Source organism: Prinia subflava, chromosome 3, assembly GCF_021018805.1.
Source record: "Prinia subflava isolate CZ2003 ecotype Zambia chromosome 3, Cam_Psub_1.2, whole genome shotgun sequence".
NCBI classification, from domain to species: domain Eukaryota; kingdom Metazoa; phylum Chordata; class Aves; order Passeriformes; family Cisticolidae; genus Prinia; species Prinia subflava.
Window position 1 is genome coordinate 15,062,805 of NC_086249.1, and position 26,681 is coordinate 15,089,485.

The window sequence follows — 26,681 nt, forward strand, 5'->3', positions numbered from 1 at the left end:
ACCTTGTATAATGTCATTCTGAAAACATGGGTAGTTAATAGGTGCCACAACAGTGCACAAATGCAAGAAAGGAGGAGAAGAAGAAGAGGAAGGGCACATAAAGAAACAGGCTATGATCTTTATTTAGATTTTTCTTTTCCTGAAATACATGTTGAGAGATGACTATAAACAGAAGCAAAAGCTAGGAAGCTGTGACACCTGAGAGAATGAGGAAATGAAGAATCAAAAATGTTCCTTTCTACATATGTTAGTCAAGGTAGACCTAAATAAAACTCTCTCATGCTGATGTTCCCTGGAATCTGAGAAAACTCCTGGCAGTAGTTAGTGACTGTTATCCCATAACTGGCAGTTCTTCCTCTCAGAAAAGTAATTTATTTGTTTTAGTGGCTTACTTATTTTGACAATAGAGTTGGTTTATGACTCTTTTTCAAACCTGCAAAGAGAAAAGGGCAGCTTTCATATGACAACCTTCTGCCCCATGGTAGTGGGCACTTTCTGAGCCTTTGGTTTTGAATGTATGCTAAGTATGGGAAGAAATTACTTCAGAAGACCATTAAACATCAACAAGTCCTAAGGCTTTTGGTGCCTTTACTAGAAAATAAGAAGCTCTATGTCCCTTTGCCATTCTACAGATCTACTATGTTCTTTCTCTGTTAGCTGATGTATCTTAAAATGCCAGAAGGAGAAAACATGGCCATTTATTCCTCAGATCCTGAGATTCATTGCCTCCAGAGGGATGTTGTTTTGTCTCCTGTTTTCTGCCATTAGAATTAAAACAACAACAAAGAAAATTAAACCACAAAAGTTCAAATAATGCTAAGAGTCTAACTGAAACCCACAAAGGGCAGGAAATTCATCTCCAAACATTGCCAGGCTGTCCTCAGCTCACCCTATTGTCACAGAGAACTGAAAGTTGTTCCTACAGTGTGTGATCTTACAGACCACAAGTGCTGCAATATGTAGGCATAATAGGAAACACAATAGAGGAACAGACACTGAGCTTTATTCTGAGTTTCTTGGATATGGTAGGTGTGAGACAGACCCTTAAGGTAGCAGAACATAAAGCTGTTTTTTAATGTGTTTTCATGCCCTTTGAACACAAGTGCAGTATCTAAAGGGTGTTTCATAAAGTTGTCATTCCTAGTTACAAAGTACACCACAACTATAAATTGCAATCTGTAACATTACAGAATCAGTCCGTGTGTCAGTGGTTGATTTCTTACATCCACTGCCCCTGCTTGAGACTTTTTAGAAAAATACAATTTTAAATACCTCATGCTGGCAAGAATCTTAGAGAATGCAAATCAGAAGGAGAAATTTCTGCCTGAGATTGTAACAACAGAATGTCATAACTTTGCTCTTCATTGTGCCAGTGATCTGAATGCCTCTAAGGGCTTTGCAAATCTTGCAGCAATGTATCCTTTTAGACACTTTTCCTAATTCACAGGATTAGAGAGATGGTGTGGTAGGAAGGAGGTCCCTGTCCATGGTATCCCACCCCCACAGGGATGCTACAGATGAGCTGCAGACCTAATGGAAGAGCAAGAATTCTCCGAGTGCTCCTTCTGTAAGATGAGTTCAGGAGATGCTCAGCACCCCTTAGAATGAAGAGATCTAAATTTCCTTCCTGTCCTTGATACAGGCTCCCTGTGTGGCCACAAAAAAATTCACATAATTTTCGTCAGTGAGGAATTAAAATCATTCCAGACATCTGAGGGTACATTGTGAGGAATAGTTCAGCAAGATTGTTGAGATATTCAGATGCTATATTGATGAGTATCACAGAAAATCCAGAAACAAAACCCCATCTTATTTCGTGCAAGACTTGGATGCCACTCAGTAAACAAGGCTTGAGGCCACACACTGAACAGAGAGGATAAAAAAAAAAAGAGTATTTGAATTAGTCTCATTTCCTGGATGCTATCCATTATACAAAACACAAAATATACAATCATAACATAGAAGATTGTATTGTAACACTACAGCTGTTGTGACAGACTTCATTTTGATATTTTCATACTTTTGCGTGCTTTGCTCTGTGACCTGAATGTTTTTGCTTGGTTTTAAAAGGCATTTTTGAGCATAACATGCACAACAGACTAAGCGCAGCTCCCACAGAAATCACTCCATTGTGTGAATGCTGAACAGCCATTAGAACCAAAGGGGGCACCATCACTGGTAATTTCATAAATTTGGTGGTTTTCATCTCAGAAATGAATATCACCTATTGGAATCTCATCCAGTTAGGAAAGTACATTGTATCTCTGTATCACAAGTCTCCCAAAAGAATATCTTGTTCTCCAAACACTTTTCAGTTTCACTCTTAACGTTTTGTCCTTAACATACACTTTGACTATGGCTGTACCTGGGGAAGGATATTAATCAACATCCAGTATGTTGACAGTGCAATAGTAAATCATCATTGCAGCCGTAATCCATGTGCTCCATAAATTCATTTTGAAGCTGGGATCTCTGTGATCTATGTGTTAGCCATGTTGAAGCTTAGCTGCTGTCTGATGCACGTCACATTGGTTCATTCTGCTCTTCAGCAATGTGCATTTCTTAGCGTGGAGTAGTGTTTTCTGCTTTTGCATCGTTGTTTTTAATAGCCCTGATGGAAAGGGCTGTTAAAGCCTAAGCTGTATTTTCTGATTTTGTCTGGTTGCTTTTTGAAACCATTTTTCCTTTTGGCATCGAAAGCATCCTGTGCCAATGAATTCCACAATTTAATTACGGACTGTCTGAAAACACACTTCCTTTTGTTTGCTTTAAACCTGGTGCTTGATAACTTCTTTGGATGCTTTCTAGAAATATGTAATGAGAAATAGGGAGCAATTATTAACAGTTCACCTTGTCCTTGTTTGTTATGGTTTTATCAAGCTCCTTTCTATTTCTCTCAATCATTTATTTTCCAGGGCAAAGAACCCAACTCTTTTTCATCTGTCCTTGCACAGAAGTTGTTTTGTGCTTTGAACATCTTTGTGCCCTTTTCTGCATCTTTCTGGCTGCTTATTTCCTCTTTTGTCTTGAGAGTTGAAACCCACACAGAGTGTTCAGTATCTGAGTCTATGATGGATTTTATTAGAAGAATGTCATTATGATTTTAGTTTTATTTTCTAGCTCTTTCTTAATAATTCCTAAGGGGTTATTTAAGGGTTTTTCTCCTCCTTTATCATCAATTCTGAATATTGAGCTAGTTCTTTCATAGATATATCCACAAGGATTCTATGCTGTCTTTCCAGTGTAGCAATAGCTAAATTAAATCCTGTTTTGTTGTATGAGTATTTTGTATTTTTTTCTCCTATGTCATGATAACTTTCTTTTAGAAAATTACTTTGGTGAGGTTTTTCATATTTTTTAATTTTAGCAGCATATGCCATTTGCCTTCTTCTGAGAACTCTATAGATTTGTGAATCAAAATTTTCATCTGCAAAAATTCACGTTATATCTTCCCTGATTTATCTACTCAAGTGTCTGTTATTATTTATTATAATTTCTACCAGTTTCTATGGCATAGACTATAGACCAAGTGATCTATGTGGATCTTCCTAAAGCCCTTTTTTACTATTGCCATTAAATCACTTTCTGTTCTTTTGTTGTGCAAGAGTTATTAGTTAAGCTCTTTCGTGACTGAATTTCTTTATAACAATTTCTTTTATAACTGTTAGATGGAAACCATTTATTCTTTCCATTGCACATTTTTCTCAGATTTAACTTTCCAGAGAAGAGATTTAACTTGTAAACCTTTTAAAATACTCTGTAGTGAACACAACTGCAAGGAATTTATTTGGGATTTTTGTGCTTTGAACACCCCTTTTGCACCTCATCTGTTAGCAGAAACAGATTTTATGTAAGGTGTCCAGAAAGGTTATTTATGGCTTTAAACAGTTGTTCCTCAAGATTTTCATGGGGCCTGCCTTATCCAACATTTTCATTTTAAAAATTCAACAAAATATACACTTTTTTTCTGCTTTCTGTGTTTCAATATAAATTCTTCTTTTTCAATTGTGTTTTTTACTTCTAGTAAATCCCTTCACTTGGCTTGCTTTAAAAATCCTATTATTTTCTTGTTTTCACATGTGGCTGTACATTTGTTTTGTGAGTTCTAAGTAGAAATTAATTACTGCAGGACAACTTTCAAGGTTCTTGCATTTAAAGGAACCATATTATGCATTTCTCCTGGAGATTTTTGCCCTCCTGCAAAGGATTTTCCATCTAAAGTGGCAACCGAATTATGACAGTTTACAATCCCGCATATTCAGGTAAGTCAGAACTGTTTAGGGATCTCTTTAGTACCTCAGGCTGTAATTTGCTGTGTCTGCCAGACAAACTGCTGAGATGTTCCTCAGAATGATTGAGGCAGACGACTGGGGGTCAGGATTATTATAGTTCTTCCAAGGAAAGGCTTCCCTGTTACTTGTAAGAGACGTGAATCTCTGATAACATATCTTCTAACAGTAGCATCTTAAAACATTTTACCCTTAGCTGCTTCCTTTTCATTTCCTTTTTTTTTTTTTTTTTTTTTTCCTGTTTCTTATTTTAAATAGGATTTTCTTCCTGAAACTGTATATTGCTGTAGTGGATTGTGTCGTTATTTTTTCCATCGTATAGAGAGCTGAATTTACTTGCATTATGTTCATTATTACAAAGTGGTTCTTTAATATGCACATATTAAAGTAGATTTAGTTATCTTAGCACTAAAACAAAGTTGTTCCTTCTTCCTTAGGTTTTCTGCCTCTGAAGACTTTGATTTTGCTTTTCATAGTCACTAACAGCATTTTAGTGGGATGGTCCATAGTGTGATCATAACACCATCCTCTTTCTTTTTAGGCATGGAATTAAAACCCATGGAGATTTTTATTACTTTGTAATTTTTACTTATTCCTTTTATTTATATATATATATATTTTTAATTTACAGCAACAATCCCTCATCTGTGCGTTCTGCTCTGATTATTATGAAATGCACCCTAGTATTGCAATGTACAACATCTTCTCCAGCTTCTGAACTTGTCTTATATGTACTCCTTTTTTTTTTTAATAAAATTTTGCACTCCTCTTAGTCCTTAGTTATTGTATTGACGTGCTTATGCATTTGTCCTGGCTGTTTAAGATACTCTACTCAGAGTGATAAGTAGGCTTGTTTTGACTGTTGAGGCAGTTCTTTGCTATATTTGGCATCTGATTTTTATCAATTTATGTTCTTTAGATACAGATTTCTCATGGTTTCACCCATAGTTGTTGCATTTTTCCGGTCTTTGTACATTTCTGTACCTCTACCCTTATTATCCCTCAGACAGCATTTTTTAATCTGCTCCACCTTCTCTAGTTGGAAGAATTTCTCCTTTGGGGGATCCCTCACATCTAAAGGACTCTTAAGCTAAACTTCTCTTAAATAAAGATCAGCCTCCAAAAAGAGCAAGTTTGATGTAACATCTGAGTTGCTAGCCTCCTATTCAGGCAGTCACTCATTCCAACTAATACACTTCTGGGATTAGAAACTTGTCAGATTGAACTCACAAGTAGTTTTGCTTTTACGTTACGTATTGGCTGACACATTTCCCTGTCTTTTGGCTTGTCAAGATTCCTGCCTCCCACAGTCTTGGGGATGCCTCTACCCCGAAGGACCTACAAGACCTGGAAGCCCTCCCAGTAATACACTGTAAAAAATATTTTAAATTGGCTTCAGAGTATATCAGAATCTCAATTATCTAAAGAACATGGGAAGAACACTGAATAGGGCTTGATAATCACGTTTACCAGTAACCAGAATGCCCTGCATGCCCATGGATCTGTGGAAATAATTAGTAATAGAAGCAATTTACCATTTAATTAATAAATGACAAGGGGCAAAACCTTGTCTGGGTTCACTGAATTTGGATAATTGAGGCTCCACTGTATTTTAAAATCTGAAATATTAACCATTATTCTGTGTGCTTGAGATAATAATCGTTTAAAAAGTGTGCACATAACAGGACCTAAGTCTGGTTGTATTATTTCTATAAAGGAAGAACTTCATAATGTCCTACATACAGAGCTTTGCTCTGCAAGAAGAGATGACTTTTTTTTCTTAAAGTATCTGGGCTCTGTGTCCTTAAATATATAGATCTGTGTCATCTTTGAATCTGTAACTACATTCAGGAGCCAGTGAGGAATTTCAGAGGGCAATGAATAACCTCTCATCACGATGAGTAAGAACTAGTGCAGCAGAACATCTTCAGAGTGGTTCTTATCTCAGCTGCCCACAAAGGAATTTAAGATTGATGGAGATAACATAAATTTTATAATGAAATACGAAAGACACTAGATTTGGTGCCTACCATAAATAGCCATTCAGAATATGCTGTAGGAAGTGGATTGTGGATTGTGGGATTGAAGACAGACATTCTTGGCTTATAGTATATTCCAGTACACTTAACTGCCATAAAACACTGGTTTGCTGCCTCTTCAAGTCCTTGAAAAAAGGAGTTAAAGGCTTCTGCCTTTCTGAGTTTTGCATGTGTATCGTGCTGTCTCACACATTTAATAGTTCCCACCTCTGGTGTTGAAGCAGTATGACCAAAGAAAGAGGACTGAGCCTCTAAAAGATGGCATCCTTAGCATCACTCCTGAAATGTCAAAAACTTTGATTTCCTTCTATTTCTCTCAGTCGTGTTGTTTTTTGCATTCTATCTTTTTGTCCCCCAAATCTCCTTCATTCTGCCATGGTTCTAAGGGATAGGGCAGAAGAAAATTGGTGTGGTCATAAATAAGACTCTGCATTTAAATCTGAAAGCAAGGAGAATGGGAAAAGTCTAATCTCCTTCGGAGGGGCTGTCCACTCTAGAAACCTGCTAATGGAAGCAATCTATCCCTGTGCCCAGCAGGCTGACTGTAAATCAGTTTGGTTTATACTATCCTTTTCAAATATGCACTAAACATCAGAGAATAGGCAGTCCTTACTGAACTGTAATTCAAGCCCCACACAGATGTTTCATTCATAAGAAATCAGAGCAATTAACAATAAAACCATGCCATAAAGTTATAGGTATCAGCGAGTTCTATCTGTTGCTTCTGAAGAAGAAATTAAAATGGTTCATTTCAGTCAAGTTGGTGCTGTGCTCACATGAAAAATGTCACAGAATTTGGTGTGTACAGTTGTTTCTGCTCAAAGGATCCATTACCAGAAAAGTGGGGACATTGCATCAGGAATGACGAGTTGGCACCATTCATGGTGGTCAGGGAAGCTTGGTTATGCAGTGAGCCACATCCTGTTCTCCTGACTCTGTGAGTAGCTCCATTGAAGTCAATAGTAATTACATCCATTAAAATCAGTGGAACGACTTGCATCAATAAGTAAGATTTGGCCCAAAGGTTGGTTGATATCAATGTTTTTAATCTCTCATTTTCATAAGTGCTAGGTTCATTCAAGCAATTTAAAGTGAGGTAAATAAAGAACATTCTGTGCTTTGAATAGTTTGGCATCATACACGGACAGAGCGTGTGATTAATACCATATTGTTGGCTTTCTTCTTTGCTTTTCAGTTGTGGCTGGCAATGTCCTTTTCATAATTGCTGGTATCCCCCCGAGCCCATATAATCACTCTCTCCTGATTTTCTATGATGCCCTAAGATTTTTCCTGTACTTTATGTAATATCTTCCTGTATTCATTACCCTCCCATCAGAACTTTAATGTGGTTCTGATGTGCTACTCTGACAGGATCAGAGCTGACGTGTTCACCTGACAGCGTTTCCCAAACCAATACGTTACCAGTATTTTCTTGAGTGTAACCATGGCGCTTTTTTGTACTTGTGCTTCTGGGAAAACCTGTGGGAGCACACTGGTTCAGTCAGTGGTAGTAGATGGGAAGTTGGGCTTGAATTTCAGGCATTATAGTTCACGTGGCTGCCTAAAAGAGTTAGGGGATAAGCAATGGACAGTCTTGTTCTCTTCATAGAACTGCAATACTTGGAGCATGATACTCTTGATACTTTCTATTGAAAATAGTCAATATATGATACTACTGTTGAAGGACAGCTATGATTTCTGCAGAAATATGAATGAGGAATGGCATTGCTGAAGATTAACCTCTAGTGCCAATGTTGGTGAAATCCCATTTTTAGCAATTCCACCCTCATTTTTTGTATTTTTTCAAGAAGTAATTCACAGTATGGTTATTTCCCTCCTGCGAACTTCCTAACAGTGTGTAACTTCCTGGATGGGCCTTTTTTGTCACCAGAAAATGTCTTTTAAAAAAAAAAGACAGCAAGGATTGATAGTTGTCTATGCTATTTAGCATGTGCCAATAAGTGAAAGTCTTTCCACAATCAGAAAAGATTCATTAATATGCCATGAAATTCTGCACTGGCTTCTCAAAGGAGAATTCCACTTTGTTGTGTTCTCACTGATGTGATATTCAGGACAGGTTCTGCTATCAATGAAATGTGAGGTCATTTGACTAATATGAAATGATTTTTACTGATTTAACAACAGATTGCATAATTTATGGTTACACAGGGGTAAAGGGAAAAAAAATTGTTACACAGATAACACCTGCATGTGCTCATAGTATTAATTCATTCAGTGGTTAAGTTCCTTAAGGAGATTCACACATTCCCTCCATGTATATAGTCCCTGGTGTTCCTGAGGATGGAATTTTCTCCAAGGTTTTGAAAATCTGAAGCCATACTCCTTACTGATGCTCTGGGAGTTTCTGGTCCATATGTCTCTGTGGGTACAATTTGCTCAGTTTTCCTGGATGTTTGAGGTATCTGCAGGTACTATGCAGGAGAGGGAGGTAAGATTTGGATTCCCAGCTGGGGGATGAGAAGGATTATTCCTTGTGAAAGCAGAAGACTGGTACTCAAGTCTCTGCACAATGAAGTATTCCGTGTGTTTACAGCTACAGTAACTAGCCCCCTTGCAAGTTTTTTCTTCCATTGTTTATCTAGTTAGACTTATATTGGTGACACACTTTATAAACAATTCATAGAAGTTTGTGGTTAATTTATCAGCATTCTAAGAACTGTTTTGAGATGGATAGTAAGTACTGCATGTTTTGTAAGCACATCACAGATCTATCTGTAAGTTATTATAAGCATTAATTGGATTCTTCCACTCAATCCTTTATAACAGCTAATAAGCATTTATTGAAGCCTTTATTAATCATTTTCTAAACCTTCAGAAGTAGCATTCGTAAAAGTATGACCTACTGATGATGTAAGAAATCTGTATGTTCTGAGGGGAGAGTAAAAGATGGACAGTCCAAATGCAAATTCTTCCTAAAACAGAATTGGACAATAACGATAAAAAGTCTTTTTAAGTTCCACTGCTGTCCAAGCATTTCTGCTAATCAGTTGTTGTAGAGTGTTATCACATCTTTCAGCAATCACATCTGAAAAAATTCTCACTTGTAGATACTTACAGAAATCCTAAGAAGGTAAATTAATTTCAGTCCTGAGCAGCTGAAAATTCAGTAGGGTTGTGCTCTAGTAAAAGCTTTTAAAGATTGATATGCCTCAGAACACTGTCTTCTATAATTAAATCTTTTAGACTAGTAGAATGGCCAAAGGATTCTGACTGTGTTATTATATTTACCATTTATTACTTTTCCCTGCATTTCTGAGAAGATGAGAGCACTGGAGGTCAAGAGTAAGAGAGGAAACTGGCCCTTGTTAAATTTCTTTTTAGTGCTTTGGCATTTTCGACTGGTTTTTATTCTTAAGAATATGGGTAGCTCTATGTACATCCAGTTGTGGCTCTCCAGATCCAGGTTTTCTGGTCATGGTGGTTGGTACTTGCCTGTCTTTCTGGCTTTGAAACTTCAATTGAATGACTACTGCTTGATCTCTTTTTGTGCTGCAATTGCTTGTCTCTAGTTTTCAGTTGTACTAAATAGAAAGAAATAATGGAAACACTTTTAAAACTTTTAGGAATTGTATCACTGTTTCACCTTGGCTTGTAAATCGTTATTTGTAACTATATATATAGTTATATATATATCATTATATAAAATTGTATGTACTAGATAGTATTTATAGTTTTTGGAAACTGAATTTAGGGTAGCTGAGAACTAGTATATTAGTTTCAATGATGTAAATCAGTTGAGTCAGGTCTGTTCATTCACGGGATTTGCAGAGGTGTCTATTAGCCTAGAAAAATGCATCTGGTTGGACATGTATGGAGAATTGTTACTTTCTTCTTGGACATATTTGCATCAGATAGATCAAGGAGTCTTTAGGCTTTGTGGAGACACAGAATGAAGATCTGATCGCTAAAGCAAGGTGTCATTCAGAGACAGGGAGATCTGATAGTGCATAGATGATGGTGACCTGAGTCTCTATCAGTCTCCAGCAGCTGTCACAAACAAAGTACACGGTGAAGGATGTGCCTTTGCTGCTACGGAAGGGATTATACAAGCAGACTGGTGCTTCTACCATCTGCTCTGTCAGCCTGTGCAGCCTGGAATCAAGCTTCATGTTTCTCAGCAGGACCAAGTCAAACAAAGCCATACATAGGAAAAATACTTTATTTTGATTTTGGTGTAGTTTCTAAATTCCTGTCTGCAGAGATTTCACAGAACCACTAAAGTTTAGTCTAATCTTTCAATTCAAAGCAGGTTCACCTGGAGCATTTTGCTGAGTACCATATCGAGTTAGTTTTTTAGTATCTCCAAGGATGGAGGTTCTACAGCCTCTCTGAGCAGCAATTCCAGTGTTTAAGTACCCTCAACACCATTTTTTTCATGTTTAAATAGAATTTCATGTATTTCCATTTGTGCCCATCCTCTCATCCTTCCATGGGAAAACATGGTGTTCTTCACTGCCCCACATCAGGTATTTGCTTTGGTTCCCCCTGAACCTTCAAGAAAACTTTCTGAGATAATTATCTACAAAAATCTTACTCAATTGCTTTTATCACTTACAGCAGGGAATAGGATACTTTTCTTCCATTGTGTTAGGACACAAATAATTTGCAACAGTTGTGCAGGAAAGTTGGGATGACCAATTTAAATTAGCAGCAATAGGATTAAGATAGTAATTTCCTTAAGTTTTTGTCAGTATTTGTCGAGATATTTAATTATTTTGGTCAAGATGATCTACAGAGTTAAGCAATTTTTTCTTTACTTTTAGTTTTCCTCTGTTTCTCAAGATTTTTTTTCTGACAGCTTCTAAGAAAGAATAAGGCTGTTTTCTGTGTTCAGAGACCCACAGAGTATTTAAGAGTTATAAAGAACCAGCAGCTCCTACACTGTTTCAATCTTTAAGTGTTGCTGGCCACATCAAAGCTTCTACTTCATAATGAGATGATGAGGGTGCCAAGTTGCACGTGTGTATCTGAGGCTTAGGACTTTGTTAGAAAGCAGCACTGATCAGTCCTTCCTGATGAGGTTTCAGCCCCTTCTATGCAGAGCTGCTGAACAGGCTTGGTTGGTTTACAGTGTCCATGTCATTCTTTGAATTTGTCTCACTGAACTCATTGAAAGCATTCTCTTTTATAATTTCTCATTTCTGTTTGTCTGTTGATAAATTAGACAAATATTTTCTTCTAATATATAAATGCTTATTGTTGGTCCTTGAAATTCTGATTCAACAAATTAGTGCATGGCCCATGTAATTTATTTACTTTTAAACTGACATATTTGGGGCAGTTTCAACCTTTTAAAGATTATTCAGGAATGGGAACATTGGAATGGACAGCTGGTCTTTACCATTTTGTCTCAGATATCTACTAAGGCCCAATATGTGCATAGATTTTAGCTAATATAATTGTTCTATTTGAAAGGGTTGATATTTTTACTAAAGTAATTAAACCAGATCAACTTCATGTATGTATATGGTTATAATAATGTAATATTGAGTTATAAAACCATAGAATTGCATCAGTATAAAATGACATAAGTCCTTTTTTGAGGGAAAGGAAGGATAGGGCTTGAATTTGTATATTTTAATTTATTTGGAAATAAAGTGTTACTTTAATTTCAATTTTAACCATTAAAGCTGCTCCAAGTAAAAATATAGTGTGTTTAAGATTCGAGCTATCAGTTCACAAATCCTGTAGAAGGATTCCTAAGGAGGGATAGATGTATGTCAGATGTTTTCATTTAAGCAATGTAAGATGTATTAGATATTTGTCTCCACCTGTATTTTTCAGTGCAATGTATATACACAGAGAGAAGGGTACATTTCTTGAACTCCAGTAACATTTACTCTCTTTGTCATAAGAAAGGAGAGTTTGCATTAAATAGGTTCCTTTTATGTTCTATCTATAAAATTTCAAAGAATGCTGAACAAATGAGGTAGGAGTTTGTACATTTGTGCATCAAAGAAGTGCTTGAATACTTTCTTATATGTATAAAGGTACATTGTAGGGCACCCTCAAAGAAAAACTACATTCTGTAATCAATCTGCCTCCATGTGAATAATTAAATAATGTTTTCCAATTTAAAAATGCTCTTAAACACACTAAAACTATAAAATATCCTGCTGAGAAAAAAATTAATGGACTAGTTGCTAAATGGTCACTGCTAAAGATATCATAAATGTGGAGTCATTACAGTAATCACAAACTGTCATTTTTAGGAGGATGTTAGTATTTTCATAACAGATCCTACCAGACTGATGGTGCTTCGATAATGCAGGAGCTAACCAACAATCCTTTCTCGTTCCTTTCAAACCGATATTTTACTTGTAGATGGCAAAACAGCGAAACTTTTCAAGTAGAGTGGATTCCCTGTTACTAAGTAAGTTGAGCTGGGCAGTTAAAAAAACAGTTAGTTAAGATGATGGAACTACATTTTTTTAAAATTTTGAGGTGGCTGTGTCAGCCATCGGGGTAAGGATAACTTTAACAGTGAGGAAATCAAGAACAGGGTTCTTTCAGTTCAGTTTCAGCTGCAGTTCACTATAATGATAGAGAAATGGGAATATTAAGATTAAAAGAAATTAAATAAAGATACATAGAAAATCTGTGTGAAAAGTATATATATAATATTTAAATACCTTCTTGTCTGTAGATTTTCTGAAAACCCTTTCAAATGGACCATTTAATACCGGATATGCATAAAATTACTACAGGAGCTGTTCTTCAGTGTGATTAAGTGTATGAAAGAATTATCCAAAAGTCTCAGATTTTTGTAGTAGTATTTCTGGTTTAGTTATCAAACACAATCTTGACATAAAAAGTCTTCTTAAGGGGTTGGGGTTTTTTTCTGATTTTGAGTTACAGAACTTGTTTGAGATTTTTAAACACATCCTAATGATAATTTGTTTATTCATTAAGTTACTAGTTAATGTACTTATTACCTGGTTTTCAGAGGAGACTAGATTTTTAGAATTCAGTATAATTTTTTTACTCCTGTAAAATGCCTGGGTGTGTTGTTTAACCCTATTTGAAGTTTTGCAGGATTTAGAAAGGACTGTGGGTAAGACTGTCTTCTTCAGCTGCCCTTGATACTCTGAGGATTCTTTGTATCTTATTTGTTTAGCCTATACAACCAATAGTTTTTGCTTAGGGACTCCTGCCCCTCTCAGAAGAGTCCACAGGTCATGTATTAAATCAGCAGTTTGTTTTCACTGCCTTATGAACAACTGGGAAGCCAAAATGCAGCTTGTGCAATAAGGGAACAGAAAGAAATCCCCAGGGACTTCTTACCTGTTTATGTTTTTATATTGTGGAAACTCTTTCTTCTCCTCCTTGGACATGGTAGGATGTGAATTAATCAAGTATTGAATTAAAGTTGTCCAGCAGAAACATGCTATGTTTAGATAACTGGCCTGATGGAAGCTTTAGCACATTATGGTAACACAGAGGTCTTTACTGTCACATACTTCACTTCCATCATCTCCCCTGGCAGCTCCCATTGTCCTAACAGAAGCCTCCCCAGCAAGCAGAAAGATGGAGGTGAGATGTAGCTCCAGTCTAAGTAACAGGACAGAATACCTGCAGCTCTCTCTGGTGATACGGGGAAGTGTGGCACGATGGTTTCTCCGCATACGAAGATGAATACCTCCATTTATTCTCTGTTAATTTGGGAAACTGATGTTTGTTTTTCAGGCCTAAGGAATGTTTGGTCTTAAAATTGCCAGATCAACCTGGGTCTGAGGTTGTACCTTCTTCCTTCCCTCTAGGGAATGCTCTCCTGAATTGGCATAGGGTGGCCTAACTCTTGCCTTTTAATGACTAGCCTGAGGGAAATTGTTAGTGGTACCAGTAGGGAGTCTATCTCCTGACAGGATGGCAGTGATTTCACAACTGTGCCAACTATGCTTACATGGAATTAAAAAAAAAAAAAAAAAAACAAACAAACAAAAAAAAAAAAAAAAAAAAAAACAAAAAAAAAAAAAAACCAGCAAAATAACAGCATAAATTGCTACTGCTTGCAAAGCCACAACAGCAGAGTAATGTAAAGCAAACTGATTGTATACAATCCTCTTGACTAGGCAGCCTGCTGAATAATAAACCTTCCCCAAGCCAGCGAGGCATATTCGTGCAATAGCTGATGATTTTCTTTGTGCATGCCTTGGTTCATGTCGTGTACCCTGCATATGTTTATATTTATACAAACGCTGCTGTGAACAGAAGCCTGCTGTAAGCACCATCCTCGGGGTATGCCCGTGTGTGTGTTTATGTGTGTCTGTGTGTTTGTGTGCAGGCACACATGTGCAAGTATATATGGCTGTGTGTACGAGAAGCAGATGCACTGTAGGCAGAGAAAGCAGATAAATATAGATTCAGATAGAAGCAAAAGCCTATAAATACAGACACTATATAGAGTGAAAGCAGGCAGATCAGCGCAGTTTTGCTATCACTTGCCTTCTGTACAATAAAAGAGTAGCTGACACTGACTAAGGGGATGACACTGTTGGCTCTCAGCAAACAAAGTAAAAAGGTAAGAAAACCTCCTTCCAATATGAACAGCAATAGTGACAGATTTACTATATCTGATAATTTGCTCATTACAAGTCATTGTGTAGTTTCTTCTGAAGTCAAAGCATAGCATTTGTAATTTTACGTTAAAGTAAGTATATGAAATAAAAATCCTGACCCACAGTCTGAAAAAGTGCTACATCTAGTTTCTGTTTTACAATCAGCAATGTGCACTGTGCTTGTCAACTTTCTGCTTCTGCTATACAACAAATCTTTGCTTCAGGTCCTACAGTCTCACCCAGGTGAATTTGGATGGTAGAGTATTGAGGAAAGCATTTAAGTGCAAAATTAACTTTCAGAAGTAATGTTGAGTGTGTCTTAGCCTTCTGTTTGTAAATCTCTGATGCCTGCTTCAGCACTCATCTTTCTCTCCCTTGTAGCAATATACCTTTGGCTAATCCATAGCTGTGATACAGGTCGTTAAAAGAAGAAAAATCTTAACCTTACTAGAGATAAAGAAAACTTTACAGCTATTCAGAGAAGGATGAAAAGTCAATTTTTTCTTATTCTATAGTTCTTTGATGAGGTTGTTCAGATAAATCAAGGTTGCTGGAAAATGCCTGAAACTTGTCAATGCTGTGTTTTATTTTTCTTTGTATAGTACAGGTAGTATTGAGGAGTTTACAGCAAGAGGCTGGCAGCTGAGAGTTTGACATTCTATGTCCAGCTTGACCACTTGCTTAGAGTGAGATCTTGCACAAATTATTTAGAATCTATGAACTTATTTTCCCATTTGTCAGTAGAATTACTAGTAAATATGTCCCAGAGTTGGGTAGTGGAATAATGCCTTGTTTGGTTAATCGGTGTTGTGATTCCGCTGGAACTACTCACAAGGCAGGATGCTCATATGAGTCTACCTTTTTGTACAAAGTGCTCTGGTACTCCTGAGTAAAAATTAAGGGATAACAGCAGGAAATACTGCCGATGATATTTTGTGTTGTGTTACAAACAATTCACTTGTTTTTTAATTCAGTTGTGTTCAAAATATGCCATTAGCTAATGAGTATGGTTAAGTTTCAGCACTCTGAGGAACTTGCAGCAAAGCAGAAGAATGGCAAACACCAGTATGTGTATATTCATTTTTGGGCCAGCCATACTTTGTATGACAAAACAGAGCCAAAGACAGAAAATTAAAATGTCAAGTGGTGCAGGGCTTACTGTGGCATTTAGCTCATGAAATGCAGGTTTCCCTAAAGTATCTAGTCTAAAATAATTCTCCTCTGCAGATCAAAAGAGAAAAGGCAGCTCAGAATATCTGGGTTTTGCTCCTGAATGAATTACTTGGTTTTGGTGCAAGCCATTTTTTACTCAGCTTTCTTGATACTTGAAAATAACTCTTCCAGGTATACTTTAACATACTCAGTTTACACCACAGTTTCCTATCCCCTAGGAACTTCTTGGAAATTTCTTTATTTTTTCAAGCCACATGAAGTGTGCTATGAAGATGCCTGTTTTTACTGTGTCTGTTGAGATACTTGAATTAAACTCAAAGAGGAGTTTGAAGTCATGTGTATATGAACAATGAGAAGCTGTGGGAAATGCCTAACTGGTACAGGAGGAGTTGGCACTTCCTCTTGTCCCTGAGCTAGTGATAAAGCTTTATGAAACAAGGAGCTGCAGACTTGGATCAGGTGCTGCAGCCCGTGGTGGCTTTGGCAGGAGCAGGAGGATGCTCTCAGCTCTGGGCACGGCTCTCACACCTCACCGTGCCCTCTGCACTTCAGGGATGCCTCAGGTGTGTGATCTACCCGTTGTCTGAATATCCTGGAGTTATTCGGGCTCCCTCAGGATGAAACCTCTGGGTTTCAGGAGTGGTGTTTGAGAGGAATAAGGTGAATTAATGTGATAAATTACAGTACTTTAAAAATTAACTGGCCTATCCTGTAAATTCTTCTGAATCCCTCCTAGTCTTTTCCTGCGTCTGCTGCACAGTATAAAAGTCACACTTGCTTCAAAACAAGATGTTGCTTTTAGGGAGCAAAAGAGATATTAAGGTTTGTTGGCCAAAGATTATACTGATCCAACAATTACTTTAGAAATATGGTCTTTTCAAAATCTCCTAGGGAATATCTGGAAGGAAAGTTATGCAATCCCAGAAAGCATTTACTGTGAATTCTGAATTTGTTTTCTGCTTCCTCTCCCTAATTCTGCTAAATTAGTAATTACTTACCAGATTAAATTATAACATTAGATTGCTTTTGCAGCAGGGCAAATACAAGTTTAAAGAAAAAAATCACTCTTGATCTAAAACCCCACGTGTTGATTTCAGTCTGGATCAGATCTTTGCAGCTGAGTTATAATCTTGAAAACTGATGTTTATTATGGAAACACTGACATAGCCTCTATTCTTTTGGTTCTGGCAGACATGGCAAAAATATCCAGAGACCATTTTTTTCTGACTGAGTTCTTTGCTAGTCTTCTTGGACTTTACTTTCTGAGTCTGTGCCAATTTTACTGCCATTCATTTTGACTAAAACCATCTTGGAAATACATCCATCTGTAGGAAATAACATCATTACACATGTTTAATAGGTTAGCTGAGGGGTGGGGGAAGTTTAGCAACTTCTGCTGTGTCATGGTCATTCCAAAACAGTGGAGTCCAGAAGGTTCATGTGGAAGAGAAGTCGGTAGGAGAAAAGTAAAGGTAAATTGCCAAGAAAAGCATACTTGTTGTGGATTACTTTTGTTGCAAGTAAAGTCATGTTGCACAAGGTCTGCAAAGGTTTATTGATTCTTTAACTAGCAGGAACAGTTGGCAAGCATCCCTAGTATATTTAGGTTTTGTCTCTATCATTTTAATATTTTTTTATTATTCAATTTGCCATTAAAAGCCCATGGCAACCTAGCACCGTGCTTATGTCCTCCTACAGTCATTAAAAAGACAGAATCTGTTTTGAGAAACATTAAGCTTACATGCAAAATCATGAAATCCTAGAGTAATAACTTGTTTATAACCTTAGTTTCTCCCTTATGATAGTCTTTAATAAGAAGTCACATTGTTTTTCTGCAAATAGAGAGCTATAGTATCTTTGATACATGCAAAAGGCATCTGCTATTAATGTGTTTCACTAATCAAAACCCAAAAAATCTATCCAAACCAGCTGTCTAACATAATGAAAAATAATGTTGCTTTGTAGATATGTTCTCTTGTAGGGAGAACATCTATCAGAGACATTAAAGAATGTAATATACAATTAAATACAAATACAAGGGGTTTTAGCACACACACAAGGATTCTTTTAGGATTTTCTGAATGTGTATCCAAGATGGTGTTCATAAAAGGTATGGTTGGATTTTTTAGGTGTGTGGAATTTTAAAAACTTAAGTATGTTCATCAGAGTAGAAAGCTTTTTCTTGAAACAAAGCCTAGCCAGTATTGACTTTATGAGTCCGTTTGTATTTTCTGTTGTTTTCTGTGCTTTTTCTACGGATAGTTATAATATAAGCTCTCTTTTTTCCCTTTATCTTAAATCTCTGGATGTTTTCCTCTCATTCTGTATGTGCAAAACAGATGAACTTTTGTTTATTCAAGTTTTTGTGAAATTTAAGATTAGGTAAACATTAGGAACAGAAAGTTTACATCGTGAATTTTCCAACATATTTGAGTGAAGGCAAGTGGGTTATAATGGAAACTTTATTCAGCTTTGCTTGATAGCCCTCAAGAATATACCAGATCTGAACTCCCTCATTTGTATCCTCGTATTTTTAGGTGAATCAGATCTTTGTTTGAACCTGATATGTAGAGTCCACAGCTAGTTGCTTAGAATCTGACATGCTAAAAAGGGCTTAAAAATAGGTGTACTATGGACAATGATAAAGCAAGTACAGCAGGGCTGGAGCTGCCCTTACCAATATCTGAGATTGGCTTCCATTAGCTGTTATTTCTTTAGCCTCTTTCTGTGTCTATTTTATATAACATCCTGTAAAACATTTTAAGCTTGTAAGCTGCGTCCCATAAGATGAGAAGATGAGAATATACTCAAATCCAGACTAAGAGTATAAATGGTGCTGAAAAATATTTTCTTTTTCACATACAGTCTTGTCAGAGGAGTGCAGATTTTCATTGTTTGATGTGCTGGTCCTCTGGTCTGATCCTTTCAGTCATGAAACACTCACCTTGCACAGCATCCCTCAGAAGTTTGCTTGTAGAGCATTGTTTCCACTGGCTGCATGGTGGGGAAGTAGAGTTTGCCTTCTGGGTCTCTTTTCTTTCCCCCAGCGTTCCCCTGGTGAGCAAAGGAAATATGCCTGAGTTGTCCCCATCTGTATTAGTAAGTGCTTAATTCAGTTTTCATGACTAGATCCCCTTTAATGAAGACCTTGTTCTTTTCCTTTAAGCGTCAGTTTCATTTTAAGACAAATCAGACTAGTTAGGCTGCACGTGACTTTCTGTGTAAAGCTTTTCTGGGTAATTTCAATGCTATTCCAGTTATGTGCAAACAAAATGAATAAGCATGTGCAAGACAGTGAATGAATGTTTTCTTTTCCTAACAGCCTGACAGAGATCCTGACTGCATGCTGGCTGATAGTACCATAGTTAATGTTAGTAGATGTGGACCTGGGTTAAAAAAAAAAAAAAAACAAACCAACAAAAAAGCCACAAATAGAATACTCAGAAACATTGCATATCTGTGTGATTTCCTTAAAATAGAGTTTGCCTTTCTTATAACATGGAGTTTTTTGTTTGCTCACTGTGCTATTTTAGGACCTGCAAAAATGTCCGATGTCAGATCTGTGAAGAAAAAACATGTTGTCCATTAAACACAATTTGAAGAAAGTAATAATATGGGGACTGTGTCTTCCAGTAAAGATAATGCAAAAAATGTTTTAAGAGCATTGATACTTGATTTTTTGATTTTTTGATTTTTTTTTTTTTTCTTAATCAGCACACTTAGTTTCATTTCTGGTACGAGGCTCAGTGTCTACTGTGGCTTGTAATAAACTTCCTTTTAGTCTTCAGTCTTTCAGTATCCTTTAAAGTATGTTAACGTGCTTTGGAATCCCACTGACCTTATTAGAGAAATCCCTCACCCAATAAATAAATGGATGCCCAGGAGCCCAGTGTTGTGGCAGCCTGGTGGTGTTCCCTTGCCTTTAGGACCAGGTGTGAAGGGGGAGCAGGCAGAATGTGCACAGCCACGTCTCACCTTGGAGGCACAGGATTCAGCAATGTGATGGGCATTCACCTGTGTGAATGAGACAATTCCCCCTACTGACTCAAAATTATTCTCATTAATGAGCTAGAGGCCTGTCTGTCTAGACTGATGACTCCGGGTGTGTGGAAAAGAGAGAACAACATGAATATTTTGGCAGGCTTAATAAGTGAACAAAATAGGCTGAAGTTCCCTTGTTTCCGGTCTCTTAATTCTCACATTTCCAAGTCACCCAATCATCTCAAAAAATCCAAGGCTTTGTATTGCATACTGTGCATAGTGTCTATGATTTTTGTGCTCCTGCAAGCCTAAAGTAGATCCTAAAGAAATTAGTAAAAGCTACATGTATAGTATTACTTAAAAAAAAGAATTCTCTTTGTAACCTTAATGGAACCTCATGGTCACTAAGAGCTTGCTAGGCATTTTTATACCTGGCACAAGAATTGTTACAATGGCACTAATTGGTAGGTTTTTGTAATTTCTAATAGGATTTAGGCATGGGTGTGTGGGAGGGAAACCTTACTTTAGGACAGAGGGGTTTGTGGGTTTTGTTATGCATACGCTCTTCTACCAAAGGGCATGGAAACAAAAAAGTCGGGGAAATTGCATTTAGTTCAGAAAGACACAGTTCTGTCTGTACATGCTTTGCTTCCCTCTCTCCGTGGCACATGCCATAAATGCAGGTCCGTGTCCCCTCTGTGCCCTGCTTTTCGTGTGTGCCTCCCTCCTCCGTGTGAGGAGTAGTGTAAATCCATAGTAAATGCTCGCCGCCCACTCCGCGCTCGGTTACGCAATAGCACATACCGTGTACACAGAGACAAAAAGGGAAAAAGCACACACAGGCTTTACATTCAAAAGCTCTTGCATAATTTTGCTTTTCTACAGCCAAAAAAAAAAAAAAAAAAAAGGAAATAACAGATGGGGAGACTTGCAGGGTGTTTTTTCCCTTTTCTCAGACTGTACAGAGGCGAGCTTGTTTAACATCCATGGTCATTTCTAATTGCCCCGTGCTGCAGATAAGCAAGGCAGGCTTGCTTATGCTTGAAAATAAGACTTTTTTCCAGCTTCCATGATGTGGTGCACTTCTCAGGTAATACAAGACAATCTATTATGAAGTGTTTAAGGCTGAATTGGTTATTTGTTTAGTTGTAATGAAAAAAGGAAAAGAAACACCTCACTCCAACTATTCGATACATGTTGCAAAGTGAAAGAGGGACGAGGAGTAAGTGAAGTTGGATTGAATTCTCTGACGTTAGCTTGAGCTTTTTTTCCTTTTAATCTTTTTTCCTTTCTGAAAAGCAAAATATCTCTCAATGTAATATTTATGTAAAAAGCCAGTTATGTAACTCTCGCCTGCCTTTCGCTTTTGTTACCTCTCTGGACTGTGCAGCTCTACTGTTTTTCCTGACGACAGATTGTATTAAAACCTGCAAATCCTGATGAAAGGAAAGAACGACTGGGTGCCCACAGCACAGACTTTAATTTTGAGCCTTTTTAAGGGCTTCAGGCTGGAAGACAATGGATCTATTTAAGATCTGGTTTTGGCTGGAGGAATTCTTATTGAGTATTTTCTTGTCACAGTGTGCTCTGGAACATCCCTGGCTTCTGCACAGTGTTTCTGCCTCTCTCCTCCTCTCTCTTCTACCCCGCCCTCCAACTTTTGGATGTATACAATGAAAGCTTTTTCTCTTTCCTCTCCTGACCTTAACACAAGTGTCAGGTCAGTGAAACAGCAGCAAGTGCAGAAGAAGAGTGAAAATTTAGGTTGTGCTGAACTTTATGTATTCATTTCTGGTTTAAGTGATTGATGTCCATAAAAAGCCAGAGATTCTTCTAATTAGAATTGGTTGGGGTATTTTAATTTGCTTCTGTCAAATGCAAGAAAAAGTACATATAGCCCTGCTAAAATAATAATTAATTAAAAAAAAAAAAAAAAAAAAAAAAAGCAAAAATAGGTATTGGACTTCAAGAAAGGGAAGAAATGGGTCAGTAATAAATAAAAGTTCATACTTTGTTTTTGTGTTCATACTACAAGAGAAAATCATTCCTGTAGCTATTGCAACCAATTTATTCCTAGTTGTATCCTCTGAGGATCTGACCTGTTTGTGGTTGTGAGCATTGTGCTAGGGTTTGTTTTCTTTTGCCCTTTACAAATCGTTCTTGTCTGCGTGCACATTCTTGGACAGATTCTTCCCCTGTGTAATGCTACTAATTCTGTTGATATGATGTCAGGAGTCTATTAGGTCAACTATAAAGTTATAGGGCTCAATCCTCAGTTATTTTAAAGTGCCTTTCTGGCATGAGAAAAGAGCCATAAAATGAGTCTGCGTGTGAATTATGCCCACTTCAGGCATAATAGAAAAAAAATTGAAGCTGACATCTTTCAGCAGTGATCCCCGAGACAAACTTTAAATGAAACAGGGTTTTGTGAAAACAGGAAGTCGAATATTTTAAGCTCTGTAAGTATGTTTTAAGCTGTGTAAGTACATTTCACCAACTGCTGGGGAACACACATAAATTCAGAAATATATTGGAACACCTGGATTCTGAAACCAGCCCTTGCTTTGGCTCTGGGCAATGAAAACTTCTTCCTCCTCCATTTGTGTCTTAGTAAAGAATCACTTAGGGATTGTACTGGCAGATACTGTTTTATTGTGCCCTTCAGAAATATTCTGAACCTATTTTATTAATGTTTATAAAATCAATTCAGATACATAGAGAGAAGGCATTGAAATGATGGTTAAACAGAGGTTAAAAAAAATTAAATTTCAGGCCAGTGTTGCCACACAGAACAAACTGTGGACACCAACCATACAGAAGATTTAAGAACCCTGTATAATGTAGTGATAATATATAAATGAAAATAACATTGATCATCAGAGGATTAAATGCTGGAAGACTATTCTGTAGGAATTATAGGGCCTGAAAACCTATGTAATTGCAAGGTGTGGCTGAATGAGCATATAAATAGCAGTTTATAACATAGTTGCACACAGTGGAGGAGAGTAACCTCCTTAAAATCCCTTACCCTGGTGTCCCTCATAGCTGTCAGCCCTTTATAAAATGCTTGGAAGATGTAAATGGTGTAACTTTACAGAGAACATGCTCAGTAATGAGTCCAGTGTTTGACTTAATCAAAAGAGTAATCATTTGTCTTTGAGTGAAAATTACTTTCTGCTTGTCTTTTCAGAGTCTCAGTCTGTAAGTTTTTTGTCGGCACTGATTGCAATGGAAGACTTACTTGGAATAGGTGTACAAAACCTGATAACTTTTAATGGCAGACAAGCAATTTCCCCTCTTAAAGGCATCTGCCTGCTTTTACTGAGGCATTTCTCTGCGTGTCACTAGGTTACCCCTAACTTCCCAGTACTCAGTCCCCGGCTTTGCTTTGTGTACTTGGGTGGACTGCTAGCAAGACACTAACCTTCCGTAATGGTCAGACAAACATTTAATTATTTCCTGAGTATTTTCTGATTTACAAAGGGAAAAGCCCTTGTAAATGCCTGCTGCTAAAACTCTGGTTATATATGCACGGTTGAACAGCAACCAGAACGAGGGAATTTTGTGTGTTCTGCAGAATGGAAATCTAATTTTAATTTATGGAGGAGAGGGTGATTTGACTTGACCAGATGCTAGACATGCAACCTGTGAAACTTCTGTCTGCCTAAATTCATAGGCAAAATAGGCAAAAGGGATGGTTTGAACAGTTTCTGAAATGAGATGTTAATATTCAGTTTTAATGAATAAGTCTTCACTTCACAACTTAAAAAGACTCTGCTATTTTATTTTTAAACATAAGCTGTTTGAGTCCTGTCTCTGTGAAGATCTGTGCCTTAGTTTTCTTAAATTCAAGTTTGTTATTTTAGAGAAAAGGTTAAATATGAACCCTAAAGATTTAAAAACAGCAACAAAAATGAGAAGAGCTCTACATTAATTTTTATTTAAAAATTTCATTATTTCTCTTCCCTGACACATACTTAGGGTTGGGTATATTTGAAAAATAGCTAGCTAAATTATTTTGCTGTATCCAGCAATGTGCTGAATTAGCTATGGTAGGCTTTTTATCTAGCAATTATTCTGCAAGGTTTCCTCCCTCCCTCCTTCCCTCTCTTCCTCAGAACAGTCGTTTCTGCAACTCTCACACTTTAGTTGAAGTTTATGACAATTTTGTATCCTTCGCTATCAGTAATTCATTGTAGCGCCTTCAGTAGTTTCACTGGTCTTTTAGCCTTGCAGAAGTCCCTAGGAAATGCTGCAAGGAGCAGTGTTTTTGGAGTAATTGTTAACAAAAGCATCAGGCCTAGCTGCACTGAGCGTTCCTGCAGTCCTCTCTTTAAAGCTGTTATCTTCCCCCTTGGCAGCAGACAGAGCAGCTGGTTCGTTTCTCCCGGAGAGAAGCTGCGTGTTCTTGCCCTTGTGTTTAACCCCTGTGTGCAGGTGGGCCGTGACACCTGCGGGGAAGGGTCGCTCCAGGCCGGCCGTGTGGAGCAGCTGTGGGCGTGTTTGCGGTGCCTCAGGCAGGGTCAGCACCTGGATGCTCCTGGCCTTTTTCCTCTGCCCCGTGGTTAATGTTGCTGTGTTGCTACTGAAGGAAGCAAGGGCTCTGTTTGGGCTGAGTGCCTCCACCAGGGAGCCCCAGGAGAGGATGTTCAGCGCTGTCTGTCAGGACCCCTGTGGGGAAGGAGAACATCCTCGTTTGCTCATGGATTTGTTCCCTGGTTGTCTGGTGTCGTCACTGCCAGCTACTGAATGCTCATGGCTGGGGTGGGAAGAATATTTAATCTCTCTTCACCTTGTTGATGCAGAGGCTTAAAAACAACTCCTTAAGAAGTGACCTTTAATATCTGTAGTAGAAGAGAGCAGGGAGCGGGACTTGATGATCCGGAAAGCGTGCTCCAGGGTAAAATCTTGTAAAAAACCCAACTATTTCAGTTAGTTCAGTTTCTGTGGGGAATCAGTTTGAGGTATTACTTCATAATTTCAACTGAAGAAACCTCTGACTTGTGTGACTTTTTGGACGCGTGATGAAACTCACCCCTTTAGGGAAGTTCTTGCAGGGACAAGATATAAAGAGAGTTTGTCCGTGTAAGCAGCTGAGGGGATTGCTCGTTCCCGAGTTTGTGCTGATTTATATGTGACTGGTTGCAGCAGAATAGATGGACTTGCTGCTTTGACTGTGAACAAGAGAAAAATACACTCAGTTGATAATGTTTTAAATCAAAATAAATAATGACGCTCTTCTTCATGGAAAGACTGTAAAAAGATATTAACATACAACACTGCAGAAAGCATCTGAAAACACCTTTGTCCCTAATTTCCACTACATATATTTCTTAAACTGTTTTTCTCTTCACATTTTTTATTAAATATCCTGTTTGCCTTCAGCTCCTTACATCACTGGAACAAAAGAAAAAAAAGACAAAGTTTCAATCCCATCTTCTAGGTTCCATCTAAATATACATTCCTGATTAAAAAGTGTCAGTCGCTGCTGAGGCTGGAAAAGGCCTGTTCTGCTTTGAGGAAGGGGGAGGCAGATCACTAATGGTTGCTCAGGCTGTCATGTTTCTGAGAATCAGCTGTTTTTTTTCTTTATACTGCAAAGATTAAACAAAGAATGTTAAACATTTCCCAATTTAGCATTTATAATGGAAAGCGGCTGTAGGGCCACAGCTTGCTGCTGCAAGGGCAGGCCTTCATATGAGGAGTTGCTTAAAAAGGCTTTTATTTTCTTTGAAGGCCTATCCATTCTCCCGGGCCGGCCGCTGTGCTTTGCAATCAGGTGGAGGCAGCTTTAAATTTTTACTATCATTTAAGTAGGAGCTAATTTGCGTTTGGAAATGAAAGTTAAAGCGTCTCAGCCATCTGCAAAGTGGAGGAGGAGGCAGTGGGTTTCTTTAACTTTTCAAATCTCTACAATCCTTTTTCATACCAACAGGCAAGCAAAAATTGTATTTCAGAGCTCCTATTAATAATATATACTATTAATGATGTATTTTCTTAGCTTCAATTCTTAATATTAGTTTCTAAGATATACCTGTTGGGTTAAGTTCAGTCACCTTTATACTTGCATCCAGCTCAGGAGTGTAGAAATAAAAAGTTGTAGTCTTGAGTGCAGCAAAATCACATTTTTTGACCTCCAGACAGCACGACTTTCTCTGTAGCACTTCATTAGGGATTAAGTGGAGCACTGTGACTTTCTGTTTGTCATAGTAAAGGCAAAAGACACTTAAGAGTGTCTGGTAAATAAAAAGAAAGAAAAAAAAGGGAGGAGTGACATTTGGTATGCTGTCACTGTATATACTTTTATCAGGTTTGTTTATCATCCTTTCTTATTTTACAGTTTTGAACAGTTCATCGTGAAGAGAAATAAATTGTTCAGTCTTTCTTATTTCAGAATTTCAGTGTTGTACTAATATGTATTTTATTTCCTGTCAGAATGAAATAAGTGTTAATACAGTTAGTTGGGTTTTATTAACACAGCAGCTAAAAATGTCCTTTGCCTGCCTCTCCGTTGGCTAGTTTTCAGAAATTCAGTAGTCCTCTGTCATCTCATAGGGACAAGAGTTAAACTTCTTATATAATTAAACCATTTTCAGAAAAAATATTTCTGGCTTCTTGTA

General features: G+C 37.5%; 1 protein-coding gene across 19 annotated transcripts in view; it reads left to right on the top strand.

The window, feature by feature from the left end:
• Positions 1-26,681, top strand: part of LOC134548834 (zinc finger and BTB domain-containing protein 20) — a 472,135-nt gene that overhangs the window by 215,979 nt on the left and 229,475 nt on the right. Inside the window, exon 1 of one of the 19 annotated variants that reach the window (XM_063393958.1) lies at positions 12,358-21,151. The exons of the other annotated variants lie outside the window; for them this stretch is intronic. The gene's annotated coding sequence lies outside the window, so the exon portion shown is untranslated. Of the gene's footprint in view, positions 1-12,357; positions 21,152-26,681 lie in introns of those variants that run through there. 19 annotated transcript variants of the gene reach the window in all.